Genomic DNA, 15,866 nt, shown 5'->3' with positions numbered 1-15,866 from the left:
TGATTGAAAAAAAAAAAAAAAAAAGGGAAAAGAAGTTATTTTCCTCAGGATACTAAGAGGTGGTGTGCGTGACTATGTACTAATCTTATTTGATAAGTTCACGATTGATTTCTTTTTCCCATACATTTTAAAGTGTTGTATCTTAGTAGTAGCTTCTCTAAGGAGCTTTACACAAGCAGCTCATTACACCTCAAAAAGATCCCTGTGAGGTAAAGGGATCAATATTTATTATGCTCACTCTTAAAGTAGATGGAGACTATGTAGGCATAGAGAGAGTTAAACATGATTTAGCTGAGTTGTGTTTCATATTCTTAGTTCTTCAACACTCTTGATACCAGCAGTCAGGAAATGAAAAGAAGTACTGCGATGGGAAAGTCTGTGGTTAGAGACCTCCCTAAAGTGCTGAAGAGCAACGATGTCAGTCTGGAGACTAAGGTGTGCCTGATACATGCCATGGTCTTTGCAATCACTTGCTATGCCTCAGAGAGCTGGATAGGAGAATTGATGCCGTTGGGCTGTGGTGTTTGAAAAGAGTATGGAATATACCGTGGATTGCTAAGAAAACAAACAGGTTTGTCCTGGAGAGGGTGAAGCCAGGCTTCTCCTTGGAGGCAAGGATTCTGAAGCTTTGTCTGACATACATTGGACCTGTTGCAAGGACGGACAAGTCCTTGGAGAGACCCTTCATGCTTGGAAAGGTGGAGGGACAGCGCAGGAGAGGAAGACCCTAGATGAGATGGATTGACTCAGTGACCAGGGTAATGATGGTAGGTGTGTCAAAGACAGTGTGATTGGCACAGGATAGGGCAGAGTTTAGAGCTGTTGTACATAGGTTCGCTATAAGTCACAGGTGACTCAATGGCACATAACAACAACAACAGTGGCATTCCCCGGACTCTTTTTCAAAATAAGGACACTAATATCTTATTTCCATTATATTCGTAGTTGTTGTTAAGTGCCATCAAGTTGCAAGTGACTCATAGTGACCCTATGAAGGAGAGTCCTCATGCTTGTGTGCCTTTCATCTTCTCTCCAGGTTCATAGGGTTTCTGGAGGCAAGCCATTACGGAAGCGGATGCCACCCCTCCTTCCAAGCTTGTTTTAATTGGGGAGCTCCACCCCACACTCTGTCCTCATTGGGTAACCAACCATTAACACATTTGACACATCAGTGTCACAGTGTTCACCCTCACAGCAAGCACAAGTTACCGCTGTATGGCAAGTGGACACACCAGGGCTATACAACCTAGAGGAATGTTTGAACTAGTAAACCATTAGGTTTACTAGTATGTAATCCTAACCATCTTTTCAGCTTATATTAGGGAGATAGATGGACCAAAAAAAAAAAAAGCCATCAAAATAGATTTCTCAAAAAAAAACACCATTGACACTGAGTCTATTCCAACTCATAGGGGCTCTAGAGGACAGAAGAGAACTTTCCCATAGGGAAATTTTATGTAATAATCATCTTTATTTAATTAAACACAATCCTCAAATTATAATACTAAAGAATTGTATGGGAAAAATCTTGAATGGTGCAGGAAACATCAAAAGAAGATGGAAGGAATATACAGGATCACTGTACCAAAACTAACAGATCAACACAGAACTGTTTTAGAAAGTAGTATATGATTAAGAACCAATGGTAATGGAAGAAGAAGTTCAAGTTACACTGAAGGCATTGACAAAACACAAGACACCAGGAACTTATAGAATACCAGTTGACATGTTTAAAAAAACAGACGCAGTCCTACACATGCTCAGTAGTCCATGTCAAGAAATTTGGAAGACAGTTACTTGGCCAATCAACTGGTAGTTATCCATAATTGTTCCTTCTTTTTTAAAATGTGATACAACAACATTTGGAAATTAACAAATGATATCTTTGTTATCATATGAAAGTAAAACATCTCTGAATATTATTTAAAAACACGAGAACAATATCTTTTTTAAAATTGAGATTTTAATGAAAGCTTATAAAGAACTTGGATTTCCATTCATTCACGGTTGCACATTTTCCTCCCTGTCTCCCTTCCTCCCCCAAGTTTGTTTTTTCTTTTTTTTTTTTTAAACAAAATTAGTTCATTGTTGTACAGCACCCGCCCACCACCCCCTGCCAGACCACTTTACTATGCAGGTCTTATTCTGGACTCTTGTCATGCCAAAAATAACCTAATCATATATTCCTTTTAAACGGTTCTCTCTCTCATCTGTTTCAATATACATATTTTATCCCATCTTTCTCAGTCTCCCTCCCAACCCCTATGTCAGTCCCGTTTTACAACAGTGGCACTATGTAGTATTTGTCCTTTTGTGACTGAGATATTTCACTCAGCATAATGCCCTCCATGGTCACCCATTTTGGATAACAGTTCATGAGTTCTTTGTTTTTCAGTGTGGCATAATACTCCATTGTGTGAATATTCCAGGCCTTCTCTATCCATGCGTTTGTTGATGGTCACTTGGATCATCTCCATCTCTTTGCTACTGTGAACAAAGGCAGCAGTAAACATGGATGTGCCTATATCTGCTTGGGTGGCAGTCCTGATTTCTTTAGGGTATATTCTCCTCAGTAGAGGAGTTGCTGGGTCAAATGGCATTTCCATTTCCAACTTTTTGAGAAAGCATCATACTGTCTTCCATAGTGGTTGCACCATTTTACATTCCCACCAACAGAGAATAAGGGTTCCAGTTTCGTCACAACCTTGCCAGCATTTGTTGTTGCTGCTCTGTTGAATTTTGCTAATCTTACTGGGGTGAGATGATATCTCATAGGTGTTTTGATTTGGATCTCTCTTAGAGCTAGCGATTTTGAGCATTTCTTCATGTGTTTGTTCGCCATCTGAATGTTTTCCTTGGTGAAGTGTCTGTTCATACCCTGTGTCCATTTTGCAGTTGAATTGTTTACCTGTGTCTTGTAGTGGTGCTCAAGTATTCTGTAAAGTCTAGATATAAGTCCCTTATCATACATGTCTTACCAAATATTTTTTCCCAATCTGTGGCTTCCCTTTTTTTGGATGTGCATAGAGATTTGATTCTAAGAAAGTCCCATTAATCTTTTTTATCCTCTCATGTTTGTAGGTTTTTTTCAGGATACTTGGAAAACTGTTCATGTTGTGTATTAGTGTTTCTAGTGTTTTTTTAAGCTTTTCTCTAATGAAGTTTATAGTCCTTGGTTTTAGACCTAGGTCCTTCATCTACTTTGAGTTGGTTTTGTGTGAGATGTGGGTCTTGTTTGAATTTTCTCCAGATGGTTTTCCAATTTTGCCAATACCATTTGTTAAAAAGGCTGTCATTTCCCCACTTATTTCATCTCCTTGTCACAAATCAAGTGACCATAGGTAGATGGGTTGATTTCTGAGTTCTCAATTCTATTCTGTTGATCTATGTGTCTGTCATTGTACCAGTACCACACTGTCTTGACCAACGCGGCAGTGTAGTAGGATTTGAAATCAGGGAGTGAGATGTTTCTCTTTTTAAGGAGTGCTTTCCTTATTCAGGGCCTCTTTCCATTCCAAATGAAATTGGAGATTGCCTTTTCCATCTCGTTGAAGACTTGATTTGGTATTTGTATTGAGATTGCGTTGAGCATGTAGATTGCCTTTGGTAGGATTGTAATTTTTTTCAATACGAAGTCTTATCCATGAGCAGTGCCTATTCTTCCATTTCTCCAGGTCTCTTTTTGTTTCTTGTAGTAATGTTTTGTAATTTTCTTTGGGTAGATCCTTTATGTTTCTAGTGAGATTTACTCCCAAGTATTTAATCTTAAGATTAGCTATTGTAATGGGTATTGTTTTTCTTGGCTCCAGTTCTGTATTCTCTTTGTTACAGTAGAGAAATCCAATTGCTTTTTCTATGTTGATCTTGTATCCTGCCACCTTGTTGAATTGGTCAACTATGTCCAGTAGTTTTCTTGCTGAGTCTTTAGTATTTTATAAGTATACTGTCATATCATCTGCATATAGAGATGATTTTACCTCCTCTTTGACAATTTGCATACCTCTTACTTCCTTCTCTTGTCTTACTGCTATTGCTAAGACTTCTAATACAATATTGACTAGGAGAGGTGATAGTGGGTATCCTTGCTGAGTTTCTGTTCTCAAAAGGAATGCCTTTAATCTCTCTCCATTGAGAACAATGTTGGCTCTAGGGTTTGCATATATTCTTTTTACTATGTTGAAGAAATTCCCTTCTATTCCTGTTTTGTTGAGTGTCTTAATAAGGAAAGGGTGTTGGATTTTTGTCCAAGGCCTTTCTGCTTCAGTTGATAGGATCATGTGGTTCTTGTTCTTTGCTTTTAATGTGATGAATTACACTGACTGTTTTTCTTATGTTGAACCATCCTTGCATACCTGTTATGAATCCCACTTGGTCATGGTGAATTATTTTTATATGTATCATTGGATTCTGTTGGCTACTATTTTTGCATCTATGTTTATGGCCTATAGTTTTCTATTTTTTGGTGTCTTTACCTGGCTTTGGTATCAAGGATGTTTGCTTTATAAAATGAGTCAGGGAGAATTTCATCTTTTTCTATTTTCTGAAATACTTTATGTAGAAGTTATGATAGTTCTCCGAATGTTTGATAATATTCACTTGTAAAACAATCTGGTTCAGGGCTTTTTTTTGTTTGTTTGTTTTGTTTTGTTTTGCTGGAAGTCTAGCTGAGGGGACCTCTGGGCTCCAGCTGCGGCAGCTTTGTGGGGCTGTGGCAGCTCCGCATGGCTGTGGTTGTGCAGGCTCAGCAGCCAAGGGTGCTGAGACTCACCCATGGTTTTCGAGAATCTTTGTCTTCTTGATGTTGAGCCTCAATCCATATTGAAGACTAGTAGTCAACTGTTTAATTGTTCAGGTATAGATAAACTGCGGGCTGTGGAGATGGCCCGTTTCACGGGGGCTCAGCACGCCTCCAGTCTCCCCACGCAGCTTCCCCCACCACTGCCATGAGGCTGAAGTCAATGAATTTTTTTCTACTAGTTTATTTACGGGTCCTTGGAGAGGGACATCATGCTTGGGAGGGTGGAGGGACAGTGCAGGAGGGGAAGACCCTCTATGAGGTGGATTGATTCAGTGACTGGGGTAATCAGGATGGGTGTGTCAGAGGCGGTGCGGTTGGCGCAGGATAGAGCAGGGTTTAGGGCTGTTGTGCATAGGGTCGCTATGAGTCGGAAACGACTCAACGGCACATAACAACAACAACAAGTTTATTTACAAGACTTGAATATAAATGCGAACAAATTCTTTCAATTTCCATTAATTTCTAGAGTTTTTTCCTTTTTATATCATTGTAATGCCATTTTAAGAAACAATACAGAAAGAGCCTACCCTTTAACTAGTATCCAAGAAAGCAATTACTAGACCATGTATGTTTAGTTTCATAAGAAACAGCTAACCTGTTTTTTTTCAGTGGTTGTACCATTTTACATTCCCACACATAGTGTATGAGAGTTTTGATTCATTTTCTTTGCATTCTTGCCAGCATTTGGTTGATTATATTTTAGACTATTAGATCAGTATCCAATTCCCTTTTTAAAAAAATTCTTTTTCTTTTATATTGGTTTGCATACAAAATTCATATGCAATGTGTGACACACATTCCAACCCCTCTTTTTTATGTGTGCTTTATTGTTTGTTGGAATATAGTTTGGTTGGTTGGGTTGGGGGTTTGTTTTTTCCCCCTCCCTTCTCCTTCTTACTCATCCTTGTTAATATGCCTTTAATCTAGGGCTTCTTAATCTCAGCAGTATTAATATTCTGGACTGGATAACTCTTTGGTACTGAAGGGAGGAGTGTCAGGTGTATTATAGGATATTTAGCTACATCCTTGACTCCTCCCTGCTACAAGCCAGTGTAAAACACTTATTGTGACAAGCAAAAATGTCTTCAGATTTTGACAACCATAAGTCCTCAGAGGGGCAAACTTTTCTCCTCTTGAGTCACCATAATCCAGGAAGGCATTATAATTCTGAAAACAAACAAAGAAAACACACACAAATAAATAATAAAAATGATCCCAGATAGGCAGAGCTCACTTTTTACCCCTGGATCATTTACTTTCTTTTGGAAATTTAACTTTTTTCACTTAATATCCCACACTTTTTCTTCTCTCCCAATCAAATCCCTCAACTCATCGCTGAGATCCAGGAGATTATAAACCTGCTATGATGACTTGCTGGAGTAAAGCCAAAGTGAAATTGCTTTCATACGATCTTGTCCAGGCTATTAACTCTTAAACTGTCTCCACCAGCTATGAATGCCCCTGCTCTAACTCGTTTGTAAGATGCTATTCCTGTGCAAGGGTGAATTTAGAATATCTCCAAGATGAGAAAATACAGGAAAATCTGGGCTTTTAAAACTCTGGCTTTTATAAAAGGGACTGGGGCAGATTAGGAAGAATTCAGGTTTAAGCAGATAACGCTACAAGTTGGAAGAAGCTATAACTCCAATGACTGTATGGGAAGAGTTTTACTGCTAAGCACACAATTCTTCACATCACTTCAGGTATGTGTCAAAACACTAATTCCCTCACTTCTCAGTCTATTAAAATGCTTCTCATCCCCAAAAGCTCAGATCAAGTGCTATCTCTTCTGTAACACCTTCTCCAATCCTCCCAGCTGGAACAAAATAATCTGTTCCCTGGACGCTGTCAACATTTATCTCTACGTTGATCATTACTAGGACTTGCCATTCTGACCATGCTTGGGTTTTGCATGTATCTGTCTCCATCCTGAGATAGGAAGCTTCTTGAATTTAAATTCATAGTGATTTCAAGAGCAGGATAAGCATGCCTGTGCAGGAGTAGGATAAGGTCCGTAGAAGGTAGAAGGAAGAGAGATGGAGAAGTGACAGGGAGCTAAAGGACAAGGAGAGAAAGAATGAGCTCAAGGTCATGATATCTTGAGCACTTTGGGGCTACACTCACCTTGGAATTTAGATCCTAACCATCTTCAAAATTATATAGAGTACACCCATTGCTGTTGATTCTGACTTATGGTGACCCTATGAGTTACAGAGTAGAACTGATCCATAGGATTTTCATTACTTCCGTTTCTGTGGAAGAAGATCACCAGGCCTTTCTTCTATCACTGCCTCGGTGGATTTGAAATGCAAACCTTCAGATTTGCAGTGGAGTATGAACTGAGCCACTCAGGATTTAAACAAACTCCAGGACTGGAAAAATGACAGATAAGTAGGAAAGCAAGGGTTTTCTGCATCAGTTGTTCTCAGAATTCCCTGGAAAACTTGTTAAAAAAATACAGATTTCTAGGCCTTAACTCTCTATACAGTCACTGTGCCAGCCCACCTTGTTGAAGGTCTTTCTTTCTTTCTTTCTCTGATCCTCCACCTTTCCCAGCATGATGTCTTTTTCCAAGGACTGTGACTGTAACAGCAACTCTAGAAATGAGCTGGAACATGCCAGAGATGTGAGGATGGCACAAGATAGGGCAAAGTTCCAATCTGTCGTTCAGAGGGTCGCTATGAGTCAAGGACAACTCAAGACACTGTTGAGAAAAGACTTGTACAACAATCTTTCCTCTTTCCTGAGACAAGTGTTGCTTTTTCTGTGTGCCCAGACCCTGTACCTCTTTTAGTGACTTTAATTCAGCAAACATTTAGTGTCATGTTCATATTCATGCTTCTATTTCTGCCTTTCTTTGCAAAGAATGCTGGTTGAATAAGCATATGGATGAATGAACTTAATATCTTTGCAGGCCTCGTGTGTTCCTTGCATTTAGCACTTGTCTGATGATAAATCCTTCTCAATCTGACACTAAACAAGGTGTTGTACATAGAGGCCGAAGGATAAGGAGATGTTTAGAGGAAAAAATAATCAGTTTCTATTTGACATATAAATATAGTTGGAGAGATAAAGGATGAGAAAACCTCCTCTAAGCTGTAGATACTTCTCAAGGTATTTAGCTTAGAATCTTGATAGAGATCCATTATAGATAGGCAGACAAAGAGATAAATAACTGCCCCCTGCATGAGTTCTATGTAGGGAAACTTCTAAGATGCCTTGATAACTCCTACCTTCTGGTATTCATACTCATGTGTAATCCTCTCTTTGAATACAGGCTGGACCACTGCTTCGTCGTCTTCTAACAAATAGAATGCAACAAAAATGATGAGATTATCAGTTCCTTGGTTGATTTACAAAAGGCAGTCCACTTCTGACTCAATTCACTTTTCCCTCTTGCCCTTGTGGGTGCTTGTGCTGATGAAGCCCCCTGTGCTATTGGGATATAGTTTATGCCAGAGCCTCTAAGTCAACAGTATACACAGACCTGAATCCTGCCAGCAACCACAGTGAGCTAGAAAGGAGACCCTACTCAATGGAACCTTGATAAGGGCCTTCAAAAGTTTTGCCCAACAGAAACAATGAGATAATAAATGTGTGTTGTATGCAAATGATACAGCCTTGCTTACTGAAACGGAGGATGACCTGAAGTGCTTGCTGCAGAAGGTGAAGGACTATAGTTTTAATATGGATTGAAGCTCAACATCCATCAAGGAGATAAAGATTCTCACCACTGGGCCAACTGGCAGCACCATGATGGAAGAAAAAGAGATTGAGGTTCTTAACAGTTACAGTTTGCTTGGCTCCACAATCAACACCCTTGGCACCAGCAGTCAGGAAATCAAAAGATAACTATATTAGGTGAATTTGCTGTCGGAGACCTTTCCAGAGTACTGAGAAGCAACAATGCTAGTCTAGAGATAGCCATGATGATAATTTATGCCCTTTCATGTATCTTCATAACTGTCCTATCTTTTTTAAGGATTCCTGAGAGTTTGATGGTTAAAGCAATTGTCTGCTAAACAAAAGGTTAGTGTTTCAAAACCTGCAGCTACTCTTCAGGAAATAGATTTGTCGATCTACTTCCTAAAGGTGAACGGCCTGGAAAACCCTTTTAGACGTTTCTTCTCCCTCCTACAGAGTCTCTATGAGTCAGAACAGGATGAACAACAGTGCATATTTATAGGTTACTCACCATTACCTGACAGTAGATTTTCTGCAGTTCATCTTTTAATTGCTTAACTGCTGGTACCAGGAGTGTCAGAGACCTCTCCAGAGTGCTGAAGAGAAATTATGTCAGTCTGGAGACTAGGGTGCGCTAGATCCAAACCATGGTGTTTTAAATTACTTATTATGCATCAGAAAGTTGAGCAGTGACTACGGATGATGCAAGAGCAGTTGATCCAACAAGACTTGTGGTGCTGGAGAAGAGTACTGAATATCCATGGACTGCCAAGAGAACAAATAGGCCTGTCCTAGAGAAAGTGAAATCAGCTGCTTGTTGGAGGCAAGAATGGCAAAACTCAGTCTCACATATTCTGGACTTGTTGTTGGGAGGGGCCAAGGACATCATTCTTGGAAAGTTGAAGGGTCAGCAAAAGAGAGGAAGACCTTCAACTAGATGGATTAACACAGTGACTGTAACAATGGGCTCAAGACTGTCAGGGTTGATAAGGACAGTACAGGGTAAGACAAGGTTCAGAACTGTTATTCATAGTAGATTTGGTGATATGCTTACTAAATATGTACAGCACTTTAACAACAATTTCTCCACCCTTAATGATGTATTTTTATCATTGTCTAAATAGCTAGAACAGTGCATTGACATTGAACTGCCAGAAGTTCAAGTAGGGTTTAGAAGATGCCATGGCATTAGTGATACCATTGCTGCTATCAGATGGATCCAGGCTGAATGCAGAGAATACCAGAAGAATAACTATTTGTGTTGTGTTGACTATGCACAGGCATTTGACTATGTGGATCATAACAAACTATGGCTAACATTAAGAAGTGGAATTCCAGAACACTTGATGATGTTCATACGAGACCTAGACCTAGACACCAAAAAGAGGTTATCTAAACAGAGCAAGGGAGTAAACATGGTTTACAATCAAGAAAGGTGTGTGTCAGGGGTGTATCCTTTCTCTGTACCTACTCAGTCTGTATGCTGAGCAAATAATTTGAGGAACTGTATTCTGTGAAGAGGAATGTAGCATCAGGATCAGAAGAAGATACATCAACAACCTGTGTTACGCAGGTAATACAATCTTGCCTGCTGAAAGTGAAGAGAACTTGAAATGCTCGCTGCAAAAGATCAAGAACTACAGCCTATTGGGTTACATCTCAATATAAGGAACACAGAAATTCTCATCACTGAGTCAGCATCATCATAGATGGAGAAAAGACCAAAATTGCCAATTATTTCATCTTATTTGGATCCACCATCAACATACTTCATACCAGCGGTCAAGAAATGACAAAACATATTCTATTGGGGAAGTTTACTGTTAGGTACCTCTCTAAATTGCTGAAGAGCAGTGATAGCAGTTTAAAGACTATAATGTGCCTCATTCAGGCCATGCTCGTTTTCAGTCATGTGCTATGCATCTGAGAGCTGGACAATGAGTAAGGATGACAGAAGCAGAATTGATGCCTTTGAGTTATGATGTTGGAGAAAGTACTGAATATCCCATGGACTTCGAAAAGAACAAACAGATAGGTCTTGGAGAAAGCGCAACCAGTGTGCTCCTTAGAGGCAAGGATGCTGGAGCTTCATCTCTCATACTTTGGTCATGTAGCTAGGAGAAGCTATTCCTTGAAAAGGGATGTCCTGCTTGAAAAGGAGGTGGCCAACAAAAGAGAAGACGACCCTCAATGAGATAGATTGACCCAGTGACTGCAGCACTGGGCTCAAGTGTGTTAGAGATGATGAGGATGGCGCAAGATAGGTCAGGGGTCAGGTCTGTTGTTCACAGCATCAGCTTTAAAGTCATTCTAGACTCAATGACATCTAACAGCAGTGGTGGGAAATAAGGGAAAGATGTAGTCCCTCAATGTTTGATACAGTGGCTGCAGCAATGGGCTTAAGCACAGCAGAGATTGTGAGAGTAGCTCAGGGTTGAGCAACATTTCAATATGTCATGTATCAGGTTCCATGGTAAATAGCAATAACAACAACAACATGTAGCATGTCTTTGGGTAGAACACAGATTGTGTTGGATTACTTAAGGCTGGTGGTTCAAACTCATCCAATGATACTGCAGAAGAAAAATCTGGTCATCTCCTTCCTTCCATAAAGACTACAGCCAAGAAAATCCTATGAAACTTGTCTATTCTGCCATGAATCAGAATCAACTCAAGGACAACAGGTTTAGTTTTTAGTTTTAGATGCAGGATGTATTGTGAGTGCATTATCATTTGTGAAATGCTCTCCAGTAAACAAATCTGATTCTTAGGAACATATTGGAAGTCTGTCATTGCTATGCACTTGACCAGGTGTCTCAAAAATGAACAACAAATGATGGGCCATTTCAACTATTTCTAGCTGAGTTGAGATTTGGAACTCTGGCTCTGGCTAACTCCCTAGAGGTGATGATGATGGCTTATTGGGTGGTCTCAGGCGCTTCTAACAATGATCTCCAGTAATAAACCCCCAGTGTGTGTCCACCACTGACTCAGTCCTGCTCCCACAGTCGGTAGGTCCCACAGTCAAGACTCTGAACACTCCACATCCTCAGTCCTAGAGGTGAACAAAAGACAGAGCAAGCACATTGCTTAGAATGAAAAACAGTAAGTATCAAAATAAAGCCAGAGAAGGCAATTTAGCAATGTACATGGAAAGACTTCATTTGTGCTGTATGTATCTGTGATACAGCAAATGTACTTCTAGCAATTTATCCAGGGGGCCGGAGGGGAGTCATAGGACTTTGGAAATCTATGGCAACATGGACATTTGCTATAATGATGTTTATGAGGGAGGAAATGATATATAGACAGTTTTATACCAAGAAGGGACTCGGTAAATTAATTATGATATACTCACACCATGGAATATGATTTTAGGAAACAACATGTATAATATGAGGTTATGGATACTTTAAATTTTATTGTTTTTATTTAGTTATATGCTCTATGTTTTCCATAACACAAATATATTGTTGAGACTGTTGGTGTTAGATGTCATCAAATTGGTTCCAACTCAAAGTAACAAGATATGCACAATACTGCAAACACCCCTGCTCATTCCTGCACCATCCTCAGAGTCTCCACTGTGCTCACTCAAGTCCACTGTGGCCATCACTGTGACAGTCCATCTCATCAAGTGTCTTCCTCTCCTTGACTGATTTCCCCCCGTTCCCAGCTTGATAGCCTTTTCCAAAGACTGGCCCTTCCTGCTAACGTGTCTAAAAATATACGAGATCACCATCCTTACCTCCGAGGAGCTCTCTCTCCAGTTACACTTAAAACAGATTCGCTCGTTCTTTTAACAGTACATGGTATATATTCAATATTCTTCAACCCCACAATTCAAAAGCATCAGTTCTTTTTGAATCTTTCTTATTCACTGCTCACCTTTCACATGCAATTGAAAATACCATGTCTTTATGCAGGATCACTTTAGTCTTTAACATCCTTGATTTTTAGCACTTTTAAGAGGTCTGTGACAGCATCTTCCTAGCGCATTACATTGTCTGATTCCTTGACTTTTGCTTTCATGGATGTCGATTGTGGATCCAAGTAAAAGACAATCCTTGGCATCTTTAATATCTTCTCCATTTATCATGATGCTGCCTATTGGTCAAGTTGTGTGGATTCTCCCCCCTCCTTGTTTTGAGGTGCATTCTATATGGAATCTTTGATCTTCATTAGTAAGAGGTTCATTTTCAGCGAGCAGGGCTGTGTCCCCTGCATACTGCAGGCTGTTAATGCTGAGTTCCTGGAGTGAACTACTGACCTCCTCATGTTTTGTTGTTGTTGTTGTTGTTAGGTGCCATCGAGTATGACTCATAGTGACCCTGTGAACAGCAGACCTGAACCTTGGCCTATCCTATACCGTTCTCATCACCTCTGACAAACTTGAGCCCATTGCTGCGGTCACTGTGTCTATCCATCTCATCGACGGTCTTTCTCCCTATTGCTGACCTTCCACTTTTCCAAGCATGATGTCCCCTTCCAAGGAATAGCTTTTCCTAGCAACATGCCCAAAGAATGAGAGACAAAGTTACACCATCTTTGCCACCAAGGAGCATTCTGATTGCACTTTCTCCAAGATCTGTTTGATCTTTTGGCAGTGCCTGGAATGTGCGGTACTCTTCTCCACCATCTCAGCTCAAAGGCATCAGTTCTTCCTGTATCATCCTTATTCGTTGTCCAGCTCTCAGACGCATAGCAAACGATTGAAAAGACCATGGCTGAATCAGGTGCACTTAGTCTTCAGACTGACATCACTGCTCATCTGTATTTTGGTGAGATCTCTGACAGCACACTTGCCCAATGTAATGCATCTCCTGATGGCCTGACTGCTGATACCAAGGGTGTTGGTCATTGATCCAAGCAAGATGAAATCATTGAGAACTTCAATCCTTTCTACATCTGTCATGCTATGATGCTGCCTATTGTCCCAGTGGTGAGGACTTTTGTCTTCTTGATGATGATATGTAATCCATATTGAAGCTATAGTGTTAAATCTTCTGCAGCAAGTGTTTAAGGTCCTCACTTTCAGCAAGCAAAGTGTATGCATCTGCATTCATCTTTGTGTCTGCATTTGCATTTTGCATGGGTTTGTCTATGCTTTTAAGTTTGAGTATTTGGATGTGTTCACATTTTGGAAAACATGCATTGAAGCATCTTCAGTTTAGGCCTCCCCCCCCCCAGCAGCCTAGCTATCACTTAAGTTGTTCATGGCTAAATTATTTTCTGCTTTGAACTTTTTATTGATATCATATAGTCTCAGTAATGAAAGACATGCTAAAATCAAGGGAACAAATTTTGAGGTAATACAGGAAAAGTGAGCATTTACAAAACAAGCTAAGGAGCTGTGCCCAGAGGCATGTGGCTTGAACCCACAAGTGAGTTCAAAGGACAAAGATGGGCAGTTTCTTCCTGTGTGATTTACTGCTTCTGAAAGTCAACTAGAGAGTCAATTTTGAGTCAGTTCTGACTCAGTAGTACTAAAAAAACCCCCACAAATAAATCCTGAATTTTTAAGACAGTTTTGTGCGATGCATATTTCCCAAGTGCATGCCAGTGGCAGAATTGGTGGGATGAGGCCCATTTCTTCAGATTTTCATAACTACACCAGTCCCTACCAGATGGTAGCCAGTATAACTGGGATAGTAGCTCCCCAAGGAGCTTTCAGGGGCTAAGAGTGTTCCAGGGGTCACAAAAGACCTGAAGCCCATGATGAGTTAAAGTTAAAACTTCACTAACTGTCAGGTCACAATCGTGGGCCCTATATTCTTCTAGTATTGGAACTTTCCTTCTTGCAATGAATAAACTAGAGGACCTTCTCACTGGATTTGGGAATTAAAAAAGGGAATAAACCTGCTAAAACCAGGGAGAGAAAAAGGCAGAAAAGGTAGAAAGACACATAAATGACAGGTAGGGCAGGAACAGATGTATGGCCACCGCTCAGAAAGATTCTCAAAGACTTTTCAAACAGAAACACATTTTCAGATCAGGAGCAGTGAGAGACTTCTCGGGTTTTTTTTATAAATCTCAATAGGCAATTCAAAGAAATCAGAGTGGTAGCAGACGTAAATATAATAGGTGTAAGAATGTAGTCACTTGCTGGAGTCAAGAGAAACCTGAGATATTGCCAGGCAACAGATTTTTATTTTAAATTAGAAAAACACTTACCATTTAAGTAATTTTCCACTCTGGGAATTTTTCCATTTCTTTCATCTGAATAAATAAATAAAGAACCAACTTCCCAACTAGAATTCTGTGTCGGTCGGTATGCGTTAAGGATATCTAGATAGAACCAAAATGAACAATTTAACAAATACTCGGACTCAATTATATTGCTTCTTTCTAGGAGGCACAAAAAAAAAACACACATCCTGAGAAGATGCACATTCACCAAGTGTGCACAGGATTCTTCTTTCGTTTACTTATTTAACATGAAATTACTCCTCACTCACTAGGTGTTAAGTACTGGGGATAAAGAGATAAAGTTGACCCTACCCTACAGGAATCCAGGCTATGAGAATAGATGGAAGAGTTGAGAGAGAGGTGTGTTCAAGAACGGTGGGCAAGCAAATCTCATTTTAGCACAAAGCATTAAGTGCTTTGATAGATGAATAAACAAATAGCGTGAATGCTGCAGGAAACCAGGGGACAGACATTCTATTAAAAAAAAATACACAACAGGGTGGCATTCTGGAGGCATCCAAGATGTGGAGACTTTTGCTCAATATTGAAAAGGTGGACAGTTAACTCTTTAAGTGGACAGACATACCTGCAAAGGCTAAGAGATAAGGTTGTGAAGTTGTGGACAAGAAAGCAATCAAGATAAGTAGGAGAGAGTAATACAGGCTTAGCTACTTACTCTAACACAGTTCCTAAAATATCAGTAAACAAGGTCTGCTCCATGTACTGTTCCAAGCAGAAATCATCCAAAGCTGTTCAGACCAATCTACAGTGTTGGAGAACCAAGGCCTTTCCATCTCTTCCCCGAATCTCCAAACCGTGACTTACATTCCATGATCTGAACTGCTGCTCAGGTTTCCACCATCATGCTTTCTTCCAGCCATAAGGAAGAGGAAGGAGCTCAAAGGGTATGCTCCTTATCTTCAAAATACATGGATGGATACATTTCACTCCTCATTTCTGGCCAGCGGTTTTGAACAAGAGTCAGTCATGTGCCAAAAACCCGCAGATACAGACTTAAGGGCAGATAGGAGAATGGATAATGAGGACAACTAGCCATTTCGGATACAGCTATCCAGTTGCTAAGTGAATTGGATTAGCCAGGAAAGCAGAAGGAACATTATTATAAGGTTTATATTTTGGAAAAATTTGCTTGGATTCAGCCGTTCTGTTGTTGTTTTTAGGTGCCATGCTGTGC

This window comes from Elephantulus edwardii, unplaced genomic scaffold (assembly GCF_000299155.1).
Source record: "Elephantulus edwardii isolate Elephantulus edwardi_28Jun2011 unplaced genomic scaffold, EleEdw1.0 scaffold00115, whole genome shotgun sequence".
Classification (NCBI taxonomy): domain Eukaryota; kingdom Metazoa; phylum Chordata; class Mammalia; order Macroscelidea; family Macroscelididae; genus Elephantulus; species Elephantulus edwardii.
The sequence above is the reverse complement of the archived record's forward strand: the minus strand, read 5'-3'. Positions refer to the sequence as shown.